The sequence below is a fragment of the Miscanthus floridulus genome, unplaced genomic scaffold (genome assembly GCF_019320115.1).
Source record: "Miscanthus floridulus cultivar M001 unplaced genomic scaffold, ASM1932011v1 fs_367_1, whole genome shotgun sequence".
Lineage (NCBI taxonomy): Eukaryota > Viridiplantae > Streptophyta > Magnoliopsida > Poales > Poaceae > Miscanthus > Miscanthus floridulus.
The window spans coordinates 6,239-26,909 of NW_027096655.1; the positions used below are offsets into that span (position 1 = coordinate 6,239).

Here is a 20,671-nt window from a genome sequence, read left to right on the forward strand (position 1 = left end):
CCGAGGGTTCTAGGATATTCCGGCCAGATCACGTACCGATCGAGTCGCGCCAGGCTACACCATCCTGTTGGTGTACACCTTTGCAGAAATATACAAACCATGGACCGGCGTACGCACGCGTCCTACAGCCAGTTTCATACTTATCATGACTGGCACCTGCTAGCTTTTTTCCATTTACACGTCGAGGCGCATTTACGCGCATGCATGGCACTGTGCTACGTATAAGCCGGTGCAAATGGTTGCTAGCTTCTTTGATTGAACGTATATATACTTGTTAGCTTGCTAGCTCCTTTGCCTGCACGTCGAGGTGCATACATGCATGCATGGCGCTGCGGCATATTAGCTTCTCTCCTAAATTCATGAAGAAGCCTGCTAGCTTCTTTGGCTGCATGTACGTGACAGCGCATATGTATCTCCATAGGTATTTTCCTTTTTTTTTTATATGCTTGGTAGTACACACTACCAGAAACTGGATATTTCGTGAGAGGGACGTTTTTTCGTGAGTGAAAAACAAACTCTCATGAAAATAATATTTTTATGAGAGTGATGTAAATCCCCGCCACGAAAACATATTTTCATGAGAGTGATTCGACACCGCCACGAAAGTTATGATTTTCGTGATAATAGACACTCACGAAAATTGTTTTCATGAGAGTGTTCCACGCACCGTCATGAAAATTGGTTGTTTTCGTGAGAGTATTTAAATACCCCCATGAAATTATTTATTTTCATGAGAGTAATCATTTTCATGAGAGTCAGATTCCACCCCCACGAAATATGGTTACATGTTCTTAGTACAAAAATAATTGCTTAAATACTAGAAATTCAAGAACATGAACAAAGGTTTTCTTCTTTTAATCGGTAGCGAAATTTGGTAACTAGTCTTTCTCCCTCATGCTAACTCCAAATACGGTGATTCTTTTTCCTAAATGTTTCTAAAATCGTGCTCTATCAATCTATTGTGTTCTTACAACTATTATTTTGGCTGTTTTTTCATGTGACTTTGTTTTATCAATTGAAAATTTGAATTCCAAAAAAACACAACTTCAAACAACATTTTGGAGCAGTAAATGATTTCAGCTAAAAAAGTCGTGAACATAAAAGTTGTACAACTCGTCAAGATCTATAACTTTTATTTTGGTCATTTCTTCATCCAATGAAATGATTGTAACATTGTTCACAAAATTTATATATCTCTCTTATACTTTATGAAACCATATGAGACATATGTAAAGTTTATGAACAATGTTACTATGACTTTATCGGATGCACAAATGACCAAAATAAGAGTTGTAGGTCTTGATGAGTTCTACAACTTTGTTGTTGATAACTTTTTTAGCTGAATTCATTTACTATTTCAAAATGTTTTTTGAAGTATTCATTTTTTAAAATTCAAATTTTAAATTGTTAAAAAAAAGTCTTACGGAGAAATGACCAAAACAAAAATTGTAGATATTGATGATTTCTAAAATTTTGTAGTTGAGGAGTTTTTTATTTGAATTCACTTATAGTTTAAAAATTATGTCTTATTCTATTTAGAGTTCATAAAATTTTTGGAAGTGTAATTAATCCTATTACTATGCAGGCCAAAGCCCAATAGCAATGGCTTGGTCAGCCCATTTCTTTGGCCCGATGTATTGCAACCCTTGGATGATCCCCGGATGAATCAGAGCCGTTGGATCGAAAAGCAAAAGTATATACGAACCTCTTCATCCCTCCCAAACCCTAACCTCCTAATCTCCTGCTCTCGATCTCTTCTCCCTTTTCTCTTTCTCTTTTACTCAGGCATATACTGGTAGGTGACGGAGGTGGCACTCTCGCGGCCGTGCTTGACACGACGGCGGCGCGGGGTTGAGGCCTCCCTCGCGCGGCACGACCCCTCAGCGCGGAGAGCTGGGGAGCAGCGGCATCGCGTGCTCAGCTCTGGAGATGGTGCTCCCTCGAGCAGCGGCTCCGTACGGTGGCGGCGCCCCTTCCACTAGGACGACGACGATGAGCAGCCGGAGGACGGCGTGGGTCGAGGTCGGGGCATGACGACGGCTTGTGGCGCGGCACCGACGGGCGCAAGCGCGGGCGCACGTGCCGGATCCGCCGTAGCCTCGCGGGCTCCGTCGCAGCCTCTGAGCGAACGGCGCCTCCGCCGTACGCCAGGTCTTCGTCGGCCCCTGCGACAATGAAGCACAAGGTATGTCATCCCTTCCCTTTCCTTCCCTTCCTCCTGTGCAAAACGCACCAATTTCTGTTCGCTTGCAGATTCACTAGCTTGCAGCGACACCAATTTCTGCAGCTGCAAGTATCTATGTTTTTCTGAAGATTCATTTGTTTCCATTGAATCCTGGGAACTGTATGTATTTGCATAGTTGGGATTAGAGTAGGTTGAATAGTAGTCTCATGAGATGTGTACATATACTCATTTCCTGGGATTTAGCCTAAACCATACGTAATTTGAGAGTAAGGAAAAACTTAAGCCTATATTACCTGACTCCATAGGATAAAAAGGATTACAAGGGATTTAGCCTGTGTTGGCCAGCGTCCGATGCATGAGTCCATGCGTAGACCATGAGTGTGTGTTGGGCAGGCCCAAGCAGAACACTCTTCTCCATAGGATAGAAAGGATTACATGCGAAAGTTGAAAAGTACAGTTATTTAATTAATTTGTTGAACAGACTGAAATATATTAATTTGAGAGTAAGGAAAAACTTAAGCCTATATTACTAGACTCTATGTTGTGTAAGCATATGTAGATCTATATCTCTATAGCTGTTGGTTTCTCGGCACTGCAAAGGATGCCATTGTAAATATACAATATTGATTTTTGCATGATGATGATCTAACTGATAATGAATCTCTATCATATCTATAACCTGTCTGTTACTGAGCTATTCCTCTTACTTAAAAAGTGGATTATCTGCACCTTTATATGATATATTGATTTGATTCATGAACTATAAATATGAACTGGTAGAGCCTTTGTGATTTCTGGTATTCTGCTGTGCATCTTTGGAGGGACTGGAAATGCACTTGTGCTTGTGCAAAAACTGTATTTCTTTACATATTTGATTTGGCACTAGCATGATAATGTCTTTTTTTACATATTTGATTTGGCACTTCAGTTGGACGCATATGCTGAGATGAAGTTTGGATCCAAAAGGGGTACAGGGCCTGGATCCGGGATTAGAGTAGGTTGAATAGTAATCTCAAGAGATGTGCTACAAGACGACAGAAACCTGAAGAACACTATCCTGGAAAAAAGATAGAAAGGTACTCATCCTTCATTTCTTCCATCTTATAAGCCCAGCCTGCAAAGAAAAAGTTCTTTTTTTTTCCTAGATGAAGTATTCTGACTTTGTAGGCAATAGCTCTGACAACTGCAAGTCTTTACATGATTCGAATAGAAGATATAAAGGGCCTGTGTCTTCTCTGCAACTGCAAGTCTAAATCTAGTGTGTTGTGTGCTACTGCTAGCGCCTTCTGGAGATAGTTCATAGTATTCCGTTGTTTTTTCAGAAGTCACTGAATTCATGTTTTAGTTGCAGCCTTCTCTCCTATTAATTTCGAGGGTAAATTCTTATGCACTATCCTTTCCCAATTACTTGCAGTGTCTCAAGTTTTTTTGGTGATGAGATGGCTACTTTCCTTTTGTGTTATGGTGGACCACTGCAGTCCACTACGGAGTACCTTGGTAAAGATCTGTTCTTAACTTTTCTAATATTGTTCTTAGCTATGTAGTCTCTCTAAAGTTTGAATTCTGCAAGTTAACCAAACATGTAGTCTCATTTTTTTAAGTCCATAATTAATTTAGCTACTGTATAACATGCACTTCCTGATAATTTGAAGTTTGTTAAGAAATAAGAACATCAGGTTACTATGCTTTGAAGCTATATGTTGTTCTTGATTTTTTCCATATTCTAGCTCTTGATTTGGAATGATTAATTTATCAATTGTTTATGTTTACATATGTAGTTTGTCTCCAACTTTAAGCTTTGAACCAGCTAGTGATTGGGGGGAAGGCTCTCCTTTCATGATTGGTTTCCTTATCAAATAAATAACTAATGCATGTAGAGCTGTTTCTGTTTATTACATGCTGAAATACTCGATGTGTTGATTGAGTGATTTTTGTTCATACTTAGATTTCTAGAACAGCTGGTTGCTATCCATTTGAATTCAGTTTTGGTATTTGATTTTGTTGTCTTGGACCCTGTTTTTCATTAAAGGGAAAAAACTTCCTGCTACCATTCGGCTGTGGCAATGAATTTGAGATAAATCTACATTTTTAGAATTTTTTCTTATACTCTTCATTACAGCTCTGTGCAGGTTGGTTGTTAGATATGGGCACCACCAAAGTTATCGCCACCATCTGTTATGGCTAGGAATGAGACAGGATGTGCTGGAACTTTTGTTGGATTGCTTAGAAGTCTAGGACTATGAGCTTTTATTGTAATGGTTGGACAATTGTGTTGAAATCGGAATATATATATCTGTGTGTGTGTGTGTGTGTGTGTGTTGTATTGACATTTGGACCATATATGTGCAATTGGAATTTGGATTGAGATGCTCTTGTTGGGTAATTTTCATGGTGGTTGCTCTCAGGAAATAACTTGTTTTCGTGGTGGTGTTCTCATGAAAATATCAAACTCTCACGAAATCAATCTGTGATGGTGAACTCTCACGAAATAACCAAACTCTCATTAAATCCATTCGTGAAGGTGAACTCTCACGAAATAACCAAACTCTCATGAAATCCAATCGTGACGGTGAACTCTCACGAAATAACCTGACTCACGAAATCCATTCGTGACGGTGAGCTCTCACGAAATACCACAAAAAACTGTCATGAAAACACTGATGCAAATCTGGTGGCAACATTATTTTCATGAGGGTGGCCGTCAGCCCGTCACGGTGAACTCTCATGAAAAGAATCTGTGGCGGTGAACTCTCATGAAATTATGTATTCCGTGAGTCTAATATAGTGAGAGGTGATGCGTGACGGTGTACCCTCACGCATTATTTTCGTGAGAGTAAAACCGTATTTCGTGACTGTTTTTCACTCTCATGAAATATAAGGATTCTGGTAGTGACACATGGACAAGGGTGTACATATGGACTTTATACTGACAAAAATCCATCAAACATACAGTTCAATAGATCTGAGGATGCTTATGTTCAGTTGAGTCCATTGCTTTGAAAATGATTTTAGTGATGAATTCAGATGAAATGCTTATAATAGCTTAAACTATGGAGTTAGTATTGTTTGAAATTGAATTTGTGTACGTTTTAGAAATTGATAAACTTAATTATGAACGCAGGTTGCTAATATGAGGAAGAAGTGGGACGACGAATGGACGGATGAGCAAAAGTTGAAGCATGCAAATCGCATTGTGCCCAAGTGTGGTGGACTTCCCAAAATAATAGATGCTGTGGCCAAATCCGATCGCTCATTCTGGGAGAATATAAATGATGGCCTTGTGACCAAGTTGAAGAAGGGCCCACAATTTGGTCATGGATCAAGCCAAGAGGGCATGGATCAATCAGTGGAATCGTTGCCACGTACACGTACAAGTATAGGGATCCTACCAGTCCTACGTCGTCTTTGTATCAAGGCGACTCATCAAGTAAGAAAGCTAGAATTCAAGCCGGTCGTCGGTGAATTTGATAGTGGTCGTGGATATACGTTGGGTATCAAACCACAGGTTCTCAAGATTGATTGCAGCTCTGCGTTAGAGGTAGCTTTCCAAACTTAAGTATAGCGGAACATGTTAGAGTGCTGATAATCCACTGCTCTACAGGATCGGATTTCCGGATTTCTTCAAACGAGGAGAGTGGGCTTAACCATCTATTTTTCCTCGACACAGTGTGGCTTAAGGGTTATGATAAAAAAGCAGAGCACGTGGCGCACTTGAAGGAGCAAATTGCCGCACATCCACGCAAACCTGTCTTCAAGTTTGAGAAACTAAAGTCAGCATAATCATTCTCTCGCTCCACGGTGTGCCTGCACTACTATATATATTTTGCCATGCATAACGTTGTTGTAACACATGCTTTCTTGCACTCTGTTCATTTGATCGTTTTTATGGCTTATAAACCGGTTGATGCTGTTTTGTTTTGAGAGAAAAACACTATATCATGGCTTTTTAGTTTCTCTGTATGTGTCATACATTCATCTTTAATTATTAGTATACCCATGCATGTTATGTAATCTTAATTTCTGCGTCGACAAAAGAAAATTAAATAAAGCTACGGAATATGTAGTAGCTATACTGAATTACTACTCCCTCTGTCCCTCCCTACTTACAACTAAATACTCTTGAATACAAGTGGACCCACCCCTGTCTCCGAAGTTGATGGCTTGGGCGAAGTGATTGATGCAGCAATATGCTTTGGTGCTTTCCAAAGTAGCACAAACCTAGTGCGGTGCTTTTCGAAGTAGCACGAAGCTAATGTTGCGAAACGTTAAGAACAAATGAGACTTCGATGTAATATGTTTGTCGGGATTAGTAAAGGCGTAATATCACAGTTTTTGCAAACTGATGTTAGTCTTAGTGGGGTTTCATCTAAGTTTCATTTTGTATTTGATACTATGACACATCAGCAGATTTAATGATTATGGCCTTGCCGCCTTGGCTTGGAGCATCGGATGCCAAGAATGTGTTTCCAAAGGTGTGTGCTCTTTCGCTCGCTCAGTTAAAAAACTGCTTTTTGTCCCACTCTCATCAAAAAACTATTTTGCTCACTCTTGAAAAAAAAAAGATTCTAGATTCAAAAAAAAAAGAAAAAGAAAAGATTCTTCCCCTCCTTTTTTTATAGGGGATGTTTTTTTTTTTTGTCTTGGTAGTACTTGTATTTAACCAAAAGAGAGTAGGAGGGCTACAAATAAATCCTAGGCATTCTCAACCAAACCACCAGGGCCCAAACTTTGTATTTTAAGCCTGAAAATACTCTAGTGGGAGCCCTAGCATATGATACACGTCCAACAACATGGAAGCTTAACATCTCGACGGCCTTCTAAGTTTTTGCACATGGACAACCTCTGATGCCGTCGGACTTCTGTCTTCCGTACATCTGATCCAGCAAACGACCCGCCGTTGGAGACAGGTGATGCGGTCACCAGTCTCGCAACTCACGAGGGGGTGGGCCGTTGGCAACGCTGTACAAGTAGTACGTAGAACGCACAAAATCTGACAACGATAAAAACAAGATATTTTGCGTGACCAAAATATGTAACGGTGGTTGTCTGCCAATATTATTCAGTAGCACAAACCATCAACAAAATGGAAAGTTACATGTTACGAAATATAGCATAACATATATATAGATACAAACCTGACATACACAATTTGGCAAGACGGTGGGGACAAACCCAATCATCTGCACACATCACTGCCTAAGAATTCTCTCTTATCATGCGTTATCCTGATTTCTGAGTTCTTTCGGTAAATGCACCACGACCACACCAAGACCACGTTTCACAAAACTGCAAAGCATTGCCCCTGCTCAGGTTAGGGCCTGGAGAAGAAAACTTTTCTATGAGCATAGAAGAATCTTTGCTCTTGCTGTGAAGCTCGAAAGGTTAGCTCTTGCTGTGGTTTGCCCTTTTCAGCAGCTTCCGGCTAGGTGGTACGTGATCATCCTGCAGCATATGACACAACAGACGTGAGGGTGGCTGTATAACTAAACGAGAATTTGCTGAAGTACACAACGTGATCTATTTATATCTCCAATTGATGATAAGCAACAAGACAGCAACATTTCCACAAGATGATAGGATAAACTACAACGATGAAGCAACATGTACCTTATATAATGAAGCCGCAGAGTCTGACTGCATGGTCTGATTTTGAGCTTGCCCAAGAGACTGCAAAGTCTCGATGGCATCTACCGTGAGCTGCCAGCCAGAAAGAGCTGTGCTCGAACCAGTATTAATACAACATGCAGCAGCAACATTTCCATTCACCCAAGGACAGTAATCGTTGTGGTGCCTTATTGGATCAAAGTCCGGAAGATCTGTTTCATAATCATTTTCTCCATTTGTTGCTCCTGACAACCAAGCATAAGAACAGAATAAATAGCATGTACAAACAAAAAGGAAGCCATGCAGTTTTTGAGGGACAAATGGTCAATTTACTTGAAGTTTTTGTGCCCTAGGCCTAACTGATTGAATTATGCTGGAATGGCAAAAGTAAGGATGCAAGCAATAGTTGAGTACAATAAGAGAAATATGCAATTTTTACGGCAAATCGAAGACTATATGAATGTAATCCACAATGGTAAACATAAAACTTCATGATAAGAGACGAATGTAGTTCAACAGAAGCAAGTGTATGCAACATGTACCTAGACCATTTCCTGGACCATAGTCATCATTAGTTAGCATTATACCAGTCACTTCCTCTTTTGATGCATCAATGCCAGAATAAACTCTTGCGTTGCAAGAAAGAGAAGGATGTGCGCTATTCTCACGACTCATCTTCTCTCCACTCTCAACTGAATCAGCTTTAGTTGAACCACAAATTTTCGAACCACTGTCAGCTCGAACCGCTAACCGAGATGCCATATCTTGGCTGTCACCATTAGGATCTTCTCGACCAACTTCTTCAGGGACAAACTCATCCATCAATGCAGGTCCAGGGGCTGACTCACCAGTGTGGCCCATAGTCTCAATGAGCTCGGGAACTGGATCAGCGTCTCCAACAACACTACCAGTTTTATGCTCAGAAACATCAGTCCCATGAATTTCAGCTTCATGACTGGCACCCATCCCGACACTCCCTCCACTAACTCCCAGGCTAAGTTGATCTCTAGCAAATGCAGGAGTTGTTTCAGCATTGAGGACTTCTTCCCCTCCATTCATACTACTCCCTCCTATCTCTCTTGCATTGCTTTCAGTTTCAGCAGCAGGCTGTACAAAACTGCTTTGCTGTGCTTGGTTGCTATAATTCAGATCCAATGTGTCACTCATTACACCACTCCTGAGTGCACTAGAAGGCTTATTAACATCATCAACATCACATGGATGGTATTCAACACTTTCCATTGAATTTTCCTCCACACCGTGAACTGTATCCATCGCAATAACAGAAGATGCCCGCATAGAGTCCTTCGGAAATGGGTTGCGAAGGACAGATGGACCCTCGGCATTGGATGTATCAAACTTATTAACATCTATATCCAGGTCTAAACTTAAGTTTCTGCTGGGACCAGCTCCTGAAGAAGATGGACGATTGATATCGAAAAGATTAAAACCACGAATCCTTTTGCTCCGAGCACCAGAATCTTGTGCGGCGTCATCAACTTCGTCACAATCACGGTCAATGACAGTTCCCTCAATGCTGTCAGCAGGCTGAAGCCTGTTTATTGGCTTGTCAGCTGTGCTCCCACCTTCCTCCAAGTTACGCTTTCTCGAACTGGGGCCCCGAGATTCAAATGAGGCTGCATGGCCACCAAGCTCGCTTCCAGTGGGTTGCCCAATAATTAGATCTCTTCCCATTCCTCCATAATTGAGATGTCCAGGCATTGGGGGCAATGCAGAATAGTTTGATGGCAAACCTCCTGCCATTGTCAGATTTAAGTCAACTTGAGCATTCGACAGAGACTTACCCTCATCAATACCTGCCTCATCACGTCCCTCAACATTCTCTCTCTCTGCTCCTTCAGCAACCAGTCCATTGATACCACTTGTAGCACTAATTCCGCGGATCAACACAGGCTTCCTTCCTGTATCAGGCATGTCGATGTTATTCAGACTAAAATGAGAAGGCCGTGGCACTGATCTGAAGTCCCAGATTCTCACTGTAGCTCCACATAGGCTGCAATCCAGCAAAGGTGATCTCATGCTGCATCCAGAATCTTTGACACGCATTTTACCTTTCCCCTTGTCTTTCTTAACTGACGCAGAGTATGAATTTTGATGATGCTCAGGAAATTGGGAATGGAATTGGCCATCTGGTTCAGCTGAGCCTGCATTTCTGGCAGAGCGGGTTGAATTCTCTTCCCAATCTTGAACATTAGGAAGCCATCTAGGCTCCCATCCACAAACGCTAATAAGCTTCTGTGCCTATATCAATCAGATGGGAGTGGCCTAGATCAAATAAAGCTCCATGTTCTGAAAATAATACAGCAATGAAAAATGCAACAAGAAGGCATCAATGGAAAGAGATGAAGAGATATACTTGAGAGTAGCAGCAGGTTTCATCTTGTTGGCCGATATCAATTCCCGTTGTACTGTCTGTTCTGTAGCCCAGCTCCCCAGACAAAATTGTAACTGACTGGGATAAGACTCGATCAATTTGAACGCTTCTAGTGAGTTTCATACTCTCAATTGCAGATAAGGCAATAGCAGGAAGAGACGTGAACTGCAACAATCCATCACAGCGATCTTTAAAACCACCAACAAGAGCTGATGGGGTTAGGTGGAACTGGACCAAACTATCAGCACAGCTATTTCCTCTCCAGGGACAATCATTCTGGTGTGATGCATCGAGCTGCTCAGCAAAAGCTTCCCCAGCACTTGCAACTACAACATAACATAAAGGTCCAAACAAGTTAGTTAGGTCTCCCAAATGAACATGTTACATTTTGTGATAAGATACTGGCAATATTCCAGCTTAACTAAGTGACAAAAACATAAGTAAAACCAGATAAAGTTTTAGCTATTGTAGATCCATCAATAACTTAAAACAGTTCATCAGCACTGAGAAACTAAAATAAATTGTATTACCATCCAATGATAAAGTGGCATAGATGTCCTGGATTGAGAATGCACTATAAATACACTTAGACGTAATAAGCATAAGTTCAGCCAATATCAAGTCCAACCAACTCAATATAGTTCTGCTGTCCGAGAAAACATTCACAACAAAGAAAATAGATATGCCTCCTCTGTTGCACAATTTTCACAAAGTATACCCCCAACCCATGCAAACGGGCATGAGCAGCATCAAAATTAAGCAGTCAGTGGTCAGTATATTTTCAGTTGCATTGATGCATTTATTTCTGCCTTTTTTAGGATTAAAGGAAGCTTAGCCATCTTCCATTGGAAACAAAGTGTACAGGACAACATAGAAGAAGCAGGTAACTGCCGTAAATTCCAGCCTTATCATACAAAAACAGATTGAACCATAAACTCCAAACAAGTTGGATTGCTTTAGCCTTTAACTTAGTACCAAGAGGATAATAACAATTTGCACCTAATAGCATTTCTTGTCATATAAAGGTTAGCCTAAGAATACAAAACAAACACTCTGTTCCTTCACTCAATTGGTACAAGCAAATGGTAAATTCAGCTAACAGTTTCTTATTTATTTCAGAGAGGAGAACCCTGCTGTCAACAAAAGCAAGGAGGTAGCAATTTGCAACATATTGATATAATAAAAGTAAATGTGTGACATAGAACAAGTAATAGTTCCCTTAGTTGCAGCATTCACTGGCTCAGATTTTTCTGTGCAGGTAATAACATCATTGCACTACAAACTACCAAATGATGCCAATGAAAAAAATGACATATTTAAGTCTGTGAAATGATCAATTGGTCCAAGAACTCATCATTCATTAAAAAAAAAAGGGCGTACCCAGTGCAGAGAGCTCCCGCGCTGTGCGGGGTCTGGGGAAGGGTGTTAGTGGCAAGCCTTACCCTCGCCTGTGCAATGCGAGGAGACCGCGACTCGAACCCGGGACCTTCCGGTCACAGGCGGTAAGACTCTACCGCATGCACCAGGCCCGCCCTTCAAGAAATCATTCATTGATAAACAAAAAATAGCAAGAGCTGTACAAAATGCTAGTCACGAGTAAACAAGCTTAATTTCTCAGAACCCATTGCACAAATCTGTTAATGAGTTTTTGCCACTTAAATGAGGTATAAAACCTAGCATTGTAAGGAAAACCTGAGAGTTCCAGCTTGGAAAAAGGTCAAAAACTAAAAGAAAAAACTTGTTGACTTCGAGCATACCTTCAGCAGGGGACCAGGATGTCAATGCAGTAAACATAAGATGTGCACCACAAGATTCACATTCAATCTTGTCCATGTCAATGTTCACCCAGCCTCTTCGAGCACAAGCCAGTGAACTAGCAGCCTGTAAAAATTAAGTCAATAGTGTTCTTTTTCAATAAACTATTGTGGTCAATTTAATTTCCTAGTTTATCTATTTTTAAATAGAAGTCAACAACAACAAATAAGCTATATGGGGTCAAACAGGTTGGCATTTTAAAGGGAGCATATAAAAATATCAATGTAGACATAATTTTAACTAGTCCACTGCTTAAGAATGACAATATGTTCAAGTTCAATAATAGCACAATGAAGATTAAGCCTTCAAAAATAGAATATTTTCCAAGCCACAACATATGCAGCACAAAAATCACTCCCTCCAATCTTGTTAGGAGGGACAAAAGGTTATTTTATTTGATGTTGTTGGTTTTCAGAAAGAGATATATCCATATCTTCCTGAAGTGCCCCTAACCGATTATATATGTTAAAAGCAAAAATACTCATTCTCTGTGTTTATTGGTTTTGCAGATGAAAGAATACATTAGTATCATAGCAGGAGAAACAACTTTATTGGGTATTCCTCTTTGATTAGGTGTATGCATTCATATTGTGCAAGTGTGCAGCTGTACAGAAATCTAAAACATCATATGAGGTTGCAAAGGGATAACATTGTACTTCCTCCGTTCCAAATTATAAGTCGCTTTGACTATTTCAATACATAGAATTTGCTATGTATCTAGACATATATTATATCTAGATACATAGCAAAATGGATGTACCAAAAAAATCAAAGCGACTTATAATTTGGGATGGAGTAACTGATATTTGGCATGCCTTGATCTGAGATTGACAACCAATCAGCCAGCCATAAGCAAGTTTGCCAGAGCTCTTCAGTTATTCCAAACCATTATTTAGGGATTAGGGTGGTTCTAAACAAATGTGCTTGCAAAGATGCAAGGTCAAATACCTCACCAGAAAAATCAACAGTTGATGAATAGTTAACCACAAAAATTATAACACCACAGGTCAGCAAGAGCCCAATATGAGAAGAAACAACCTTTGGCTTAGAAGCCCAAGTCGAAGGCTTAAACGTAGCCAGCCGACGAAGCAAGTCGCCTCGTTCCCACGGTCTGCATGATGATTGAAAGCAGTCCGCAGCAGCTCCATTAGCATTAGTACTAAGCGCAGGCTGAGATGCCGGCGGAGCAATATGAGAGGATCCCGCTTTGGACACTTGGTCACTGCCTAGCCAGTCTATGCTAGCTACATTAGTTTGTGCAGGGGGCGATGAGGCACCAGCGGAACTGCAAAGAACAAAACAGAGGAGCTTCAGTACAGGCAGGCAGGCAGAAAGCAGAAGAGCGCAAAGCAATTGTACATATTAAACATAAAACAGCACAGCATATGATTCCATATTAGTTTATAACAGATTAGATGTTGCAAGACCTTATGTATCTTTGCAACAATAGCCTTGACCCCATTAGCTCGGAAAATGGATAGTATATACTTCCATGGGAAAAAAGGGGGAAAAAGGTTTATTTATTCAACATGACCATGGACATAACAACACTCGCACGCTACAGTGGCACATACTAAGCTCATTCCCATCCAATTCCTAAATTCTGCAGTGAAGACCCCAAGAACAAAAGGTAATTTCAGGTAACTGGAGCACCCTAGGGTTTAACAGACGGCCTACTAGGTCTGACATACACAGCTAACTCAAATTACTAGGGCCACGAATCCTGAGCAAAAATTCATTTTTTTCCAAGCACACGCCACCTCACGGCCTTGGGAAGCCTTGTGAAGCCCGATCCGGAGGCCAGGCACCAGCGGCGCCGAGGGGGTCGGCGGACACAGCCGCCACGCGGACACCCAGCGGCCACGCGAGGAAAGGGCTCGGAGAGAGCGCTGCGTACCTGGCGACGGGTGTGGGCGGCGGCGAGGCCGACCTCCCGGGCGGCGGGTCGGGGGGCGCCGCCGACGAGCTCCGCACCTCCTCGCGCATCGCGGCCGCGCTCGTGCCGGGTCGGGTCAAGGACAGGGAGAGGGGTCGAGCGAGGCCGGGCGGGGCGAGCGCAGGCAGAGTGGTGTGGACCGTGTGGCGTGTGACTCGAGCTCGATGGAGAATGAGACGGCCCGCGTGTGCATTCACATCGCCTGCACTGCGCGGCGACGGCCGGGCGCGGGCGGCTGGTTACCAATGGGCTCGCGCCGCGGATTTCCCGTTCCATTCCGTTCCACGCGGCGGCAACTGGGCCAAACAAGATTTTGGAAAACATCATTAGTTAGCTAGTAAACCCTTATGGCTTATCTCCACTATAATGGACCAATCAAAATTGTACTAGGTCCTCGAGAAAAAAGGCTCCCGCTGAGAGCCTCCAACCACCTAAACCAAATCCGATGACCACGGTTAGATGTGAGATGTCAGGCTTCTCACCCCCGCGCCCTCCTCGCACGCCACACGCCGCGACCCGCTGCTACTACGATTTAACGAGCGAAGCCAATCATCACCGAATAAAAAAAACGCGTTCAAAACGCCGCTGCCGCCAATGGACACGTCGAGGACGCCATGGATCCCTCTTCTCTAGCTTTGAACCAACCGCTCCGCCGCATCCTCCCGGATCCGCCAGACCATCTCATCGGCCGGCCGCGCCTCCTCCCGGATCTGCCAGACCAAGCAAAGCGCACGCTGGTCCCGCACGGGGAGGCGGCGGTGGCGGTGGCGGTGGCGGCAGGCAGACAGGCGAGACCCGACGCCGTGGGGACCTGCTGGCGCACGACGGCGTTTGCGTCCATGCCGTCGGTCGGGGGTCGTAGTCTGCCAACATCTTGTCGTTCTCCATCTCCTTCTCGCGGGTAGCAGCGCGCTGTCGGTGCGCTCCTGGAGGAGCTCCTTGAGGTGGGCCACGGTGTCGGAGGCGAAGATGTCGTCGAGCCCGATGCTACACGGCCTGATCTGGTAGGGGAGGGCGAGGACGAGGGCAGCGCGTCATCGAGGAGGATGAGGAGGACGCGGGAGACCTGGAGGATGCTGTAGTGCTCGGTGTCGCACGCGTCGTTGAGCTTCTGGTCGTCCTCCTCCTGCCCGGCGATGAAGAGCCACTACGATGGATTCCCCTCTCCCTGGACGCTCGCGGAGGCTCACCTCTTCCTACGTGCACGGGGGCTGAGCCAGATCGGGCCTCACCATGTGCCTTAGGAAGAGGTGAGCCTCCACGAGCGTCCAGGGAGAGGGGAATCCGTCGCAGTGGCTCTTCATTGCCGGGCGGGAGGAGGACGACCAGGAGCTCAACGACGTGTGCGACACTGAGCACTACGGCATCCTCTAGGTCTCCCGCGTCCTCCTCGTCCTCCCCGATGACGCGTTGCCCTCGTCCTCGCCCTCCCCTGCCAGATTGGGCCGTGCAGCATCGGGCTCGACAACATCTCTGCCTCCGACACCGTGGCCCGCCTCAAAGGAGCTCCTCCCTGATTTCACCGACAGCGCGCTGGTCCCCGCGAGAATGGCCCTCTTCTTCGGCAAGGTGGAGATGGAGGACGACAAGACGCTGGCGGACTACGACCCTCGGCCAACGGCATGGACGCGAGGGCCGTCGTGCACCAGCAGGTCCCTGCGGCGTCGGGTCTCGCCTGCCTGCCTACCGCCACCGCCGCTGCCGCCTCCTCGTGCGGTACCAGCGTGTGCTTTGCTTGGTCTGGCAGATCCAGGAGGAGGCGCGGCCGGGCGGCGGGATGGTCTGGTGGATCCGGGAGGAGGCGGCGGAGCGGTTGGTTCAAAGCCAGAGAAGAGGGATCCATGGCGTCCTCGACGCGTCCATTGGCGGCGGCGCCGTTTTGAACGCGTTTTTTTATTCGGTAATGATTGGCTTGGCTCGTTAAATCGTAGTCGCGGCGGGTCGCGGCGTGCGGCGTGCGAGGAGGGCGCTGGGGTGAGAAGCCTGACATTCCACATCTAACCGTGGTCATCGGATTTGGTTTAGGTGTTTTATTAGCTCTTGATTTTAATGCAAATGAATTACTGTATGCATTTTCCTAGGTGTATAATGGTTGGAGGCTCTCAGCAGGGGACTTTTTTCTAGGGAGATATAGTACAATTTTGATTGGTCCATTATAGTAGAGATAGAGAAGAGGAATTATTACAGTATTTTGAATTCATATTTGCCTTATTTTGTCTGGAATTAGCCTCTAGCAGCTGGATAACAATTTCGTCAGCAGTGGGTAATTCACACCCATGTGCAATATTGCACAGAAGAAAGAAAATTCGACAGCGTTACTTTGCTGAAAACTATGCACATTCTTCATTCACATTATCCAGCATACTTTAGTCTCAAAGCACCTAGACAAAATTTAATAATAATAAAAATAAACAGGAAGCAGTAACTGGGTCAGTTTCCACCGACTCCCTGACTAGTTATCTGCAGCGCTACTTCTAAAACTTGGTTGCAGACCCATCACGGGGACCTCCGTTGCCGCGGTTCGTTGCCTTACACGATGCCGCTCTCTGGTTTCCACATCACGTCCTTCAGTCCATTTGAGATGTTGTGGTAGAACTGCACAACACATCCAGTAAATGACAGAATCAGTTTATTTCGTTCATTCCTAGCGTGGCTCCAACCGAGTGTTAACATCACATTATGAACTACAAGTTTAATCACCATATATATACCTTGTGGAATTCAAGGGTGTCGCCGTTGGACTTGCGCAGCTCAACCATGTACAGCGAAGGCGTGACCTCAAAAACCTTCAGGCATCAGGTAGTTTTTGTTTCAGTCTAAGCACCAACCAAGAACAGTACAACAAACCATACAGGAAGTCTAGGCACAATCATGAAGCTGTACCTCTGTTGCAATGGCCAGCTGACCCTTCCTTCCAGGGTTCTCCCCTTGCAGCTTCAGCTGATGGTTCAGAAATTGTGGTCAGAGTAATGCTCAGGGCAAATGGAACTATGCAAACAAGGTGCTGCATCCTGATTCTTAACTTCCACTACCTTATAGTTGCGCTTCTGAACATTGAAGCCCATGGGTCCTGCTGCTGCTTCGATTTTCGACAGTATCTCATTTGCAGGAAGCCTTGATGCAAACCTTGTTTCTCGCTTAACAGGACCCTAGTAATACAAGCATTGCAAAGCATTCAGTTAGGCAAAGGTGTTATGGTTGCTGACATCCGAAGTTCAGGTTCATCAATTAAGAATATGAACATACCGTTTGCTTCTCAAAGAGTGTGCCGAGATTGAGGCCCTGAGATGTCGAGATTAACTCGAAAGCATTCATTACTGATGGTCTTTCTTCTCTCCTCTCAACAACAAGCTGTGCTGGCTCCTGCAATGAAAGCAGCTGTTTTTGAACATGCCCATACAATGAGTTGTGAGATAATACAATTGAACTGTATGGTGGAAAAGCTTACCCCTGATTCATCGAAGATGGAGTTGACATCGTCCAGATTAACATCTGCTGTCTCAAATCTGGGAGGCTGATACCCCTTCTTGAACCACTCATTGTTAATAAGCTCTGCAATAGTTATTCTCTGCACAGGCCATAAAAAGATGATACAGAGTTATTAAACCTGAGATGCTGAACAGAATGAATCTAAAACGATGACTATGAACAGTAGAACTTACAGTGTTAACATTAGGATCTAGTATTTTCTTGATGAGCTTCTTTGCACTTGTGGAGAACCAGGACGGGCAACTGAAATCTGCTTTGAAGATCTTCATAAAAAATCAGACTAAGTCTCAAGCAACCATTCAGAAAAAGGAAAGCCAATTGCTTCATGAGTTCTTGTCATTGTAGAGACTGGCAAACCTTCTTGTAAAGCGACATTAGGTTCGAATCTTCAAATGGGAGGTACCCCGCCATGAGGATAAAGAGAATCACTCCACATGACCATAGATCAGCCTTAGCTCCATCATACCCTTTATTGTTTATAACCTGTACATGCAAGAGCACTGGACATGAGAACAGAATATTTTACTGAGTGGAAATAAGAACATAATTAAAAGCATAGTTGTGGTCAGTACCTCGGGAGCAACATAATTGGGAGTTCCACAGGTTGTGTGCAGCAGACCATCCTCCTGCAAGTTAACAAAAGGATATTGAAAAATAATCAGCTGATTGGAAAATATTCTATTTGTTAGGTTCAGGTGAGAGTAAAAAAAAGCATGGAATCGACATTTAAAACACAAACTATTTTATGGCGATAGTATTTTTTTTATGGACATGTTTATCCAAAAGAGGCCAATTTACTTACTCGGACTTGTTGAGATAGTGCACTCAATCCAAAATCTGAAACCTTGAGTGTGCCACTAGCATCAAGCAGAAGATTTTCAGGCTGAAAGAAAGAAGGAAAAAAACAAGCACATATCAATCAAACACAGTTTCCTGCTGAACCTGCGCACTTCTCCATATAAACTGTTAAGCAATACTCACCTTGAGATCACGGTGGTAGACGCCTCTGCTATGGCAGTAATCGATAGCGTTGATCAGCTGCTGGAAATACTTCCTTGCATCATCCTCTTTCAGCCTTCCACGCGAAGCCTAATACCACAGGATGGGCGCAAATTCATCACATGCCCTGAGTGCATGATTCAGACAAGGATGAAAAGACCGGAACACTCACGATTTTGTCGAAAAGTTCGCCACCGGTGACAAGCTCCATGACTATGTATATCTTTGTCTTGCTGGCCATCACCTTCATGAGAGGACACACCACGTAAGTGGACAGACACACATAGAAGTGGACAAGGACGCAAAAGAGGGGACAAAAGGTAAAACTCATCAAGCAACAGGTAGCAACAAATAATCAGTAGCACTCAGAAAGCATAGTTCTCTCTTTTTGAAAAGATCAAACAAGGCATAGTAAAGTCCAACGTTTATCATCAGTTCATTGCCGATCCAAAAGAAAATATTTGTTTCTTAGTGGGAGGAAGAACAGAGAATTCAGTTTGGGGCCATTTTTACTCTGCTCTCATATATAGTTTCAGGTTGCACAAGCGTGAAAAATCCATTTATTGATCAGTCTTCCACAGAGGATTAATCCCTGGAAAAACGTATACCTCGTACATCCGGATGACGTTGGGGTGCCTGATGAGCTTCATGGTCGAAATCTCTCGCTTTATCTGCAAACAGCAACAGCACGAGCGCGTCAAAAGTCAGAAACTGGCCTCGAATTCAGAGGACAAAGCTGACCGTCCCAGCCAAACAACGACGCACACGTTCCAACGGAAGGCGGGCGAGACGACCAAACGAGACGCCCGTGCTCGCCTGCCTGCTACCGTCAAAGCTCGCCAGCGGGTGTATTAATTCTAACTGGTGGTCCAACGTTTTTTTATTTAATTTTCAGACGATTCCATTTTTCGCATGGTGGCGGCTCTAGAGAAATTTCTGAAAGAAGACAGATTCTGACGCAACGCAACTTGCTTAGCTGCGAAGAGAAGTGTAGGATGTGGAGTAACGGAAAGGAGCGTGAATTTAAGTTTCACCAGACTTCCAAACGTGTTTCCCCTGAAGATCCGTAAAAATCAACAGGAGGTAAGGAACAGCACGTGATTGAAAAGAAAACGACACGAGAGCGCACGTCTCCTATACAACTCATCGAAGGAGTCATGATCCATGTTCATGAATGGAGGAGCAAACGCATGAAGAGAAAGAGACAATTTTTCGTCCTGGCTCTACTCTAATCTTCAGAGGAGAAAAGAAGGAACTGAATGGAACTTGAAGCACGTAATATAAAAGAGAAAGAGAGAATTTTTTTTCGTCCTGGCTCTAAGCTTCATCAGAGGAGAAAAGAAGGAACTGAATGGAACAGGAAACACGTAACAGAGCAGGAACAGAGAACGGGGTGAAGGTGAAGGAGAGAGAATAGAAACAGGGGATCGATGGCATGGCATGGCATGCTTTACCTGGGCGATCATCTTGTGCTTGAGGACCTTCTCCTTGTCGAGGATCTTGATGGCGACATTCTCGCCGGTCTCGACGTTCCTGGCGAACTTGACCTTGGCGAAGGTGCCTTCGCCGAGGGTCCGGCCGAGCTCGTACCTCCCCACCCGGGTCCGGCCCACGGACACGCTCATCTTCCTGTCTTTCTTTCTTTCTTCCCGGGCTCCGGCCGGTGGGATCGGCGAAAAAGGCGGCGCCTTTACGGGCGAGTAGATCCGAAGAAGGTGGATTTATCTGCCGGTGCGCGTGACGGCGGCGGCGGCGGGCCTAAGACCTCTTCTTGTCGCAGGGTCTCCACTGGACGAACAGCTCCTGGTGCTCCTCGCCTTGCTGCCGCTGCCGCATCAGGCCTCGCCTCGCTCTGCTCGCTCACTGGTGTGTCAGTGCAGCCGCTGCGCGCTGCGGCATGGGACGGGATGGGATCGATCGGCTGGTGGCGAGGCGACCAGGTGGCGGTCGGAGGCAGGGGGAGAGGGTAATGGTGGCTGCCTGGCGATGGTGGTGGTGGTTGTGGGTCGGGTAGCGGCGGCGAGGAGGAGACGGGAGCTGGGTATTTATAGGCGAGGGAGAGGGGACTCGGGTGGGGTGGGAGGATCGGGGAGAGGAGGAAAGCGCGGTCGCGTCGCGGGACGAACGATGGGGGCGTCGTGCGGACGGCAGGCGCGGCGTGGCCTGGCGTGGCGTGGCGCCTTCCGCGAGCCTTCTCTGCACTCCCCTCGTTTACCGCGCGCGTCCTTGTGGTTAATTAGGGGTGTTT

At 44.6% G+C, this 20,671-nt stretch overlaps 1 long non-coding RNA gene and 1 pseudogene across 1 annotated transcript; one reads left to right on the forward strand and one right to left on the reverse strand.

The window, feature by feature from the left end:
* The first annotated feature begins 1,752 nt into the window (after positions 1-1,752).
* Positions 1,753-4,535, forward strand: LOC136531536 (uncharacterized). Its single transcript, XR_010778053.1, has 4 exons — positions 1,753-2,185; positions 3,114-3,261; positions 3,600-3,682; positions 4,305-4,535. It is a non-coding gene; the product is annotated as an uncharacterized lncRNA (long non-coding RNA).
* A 2,705-nt stretch (positions 4,536-7,240) lies between these two features.
* LOC136531535 (uncharacterized) lies at positions 7,241-20,435 on the reverse strand (annotated as a pseudogene).
* Positions 20,436-20,671: the final 236 nt, after the last annotated feature.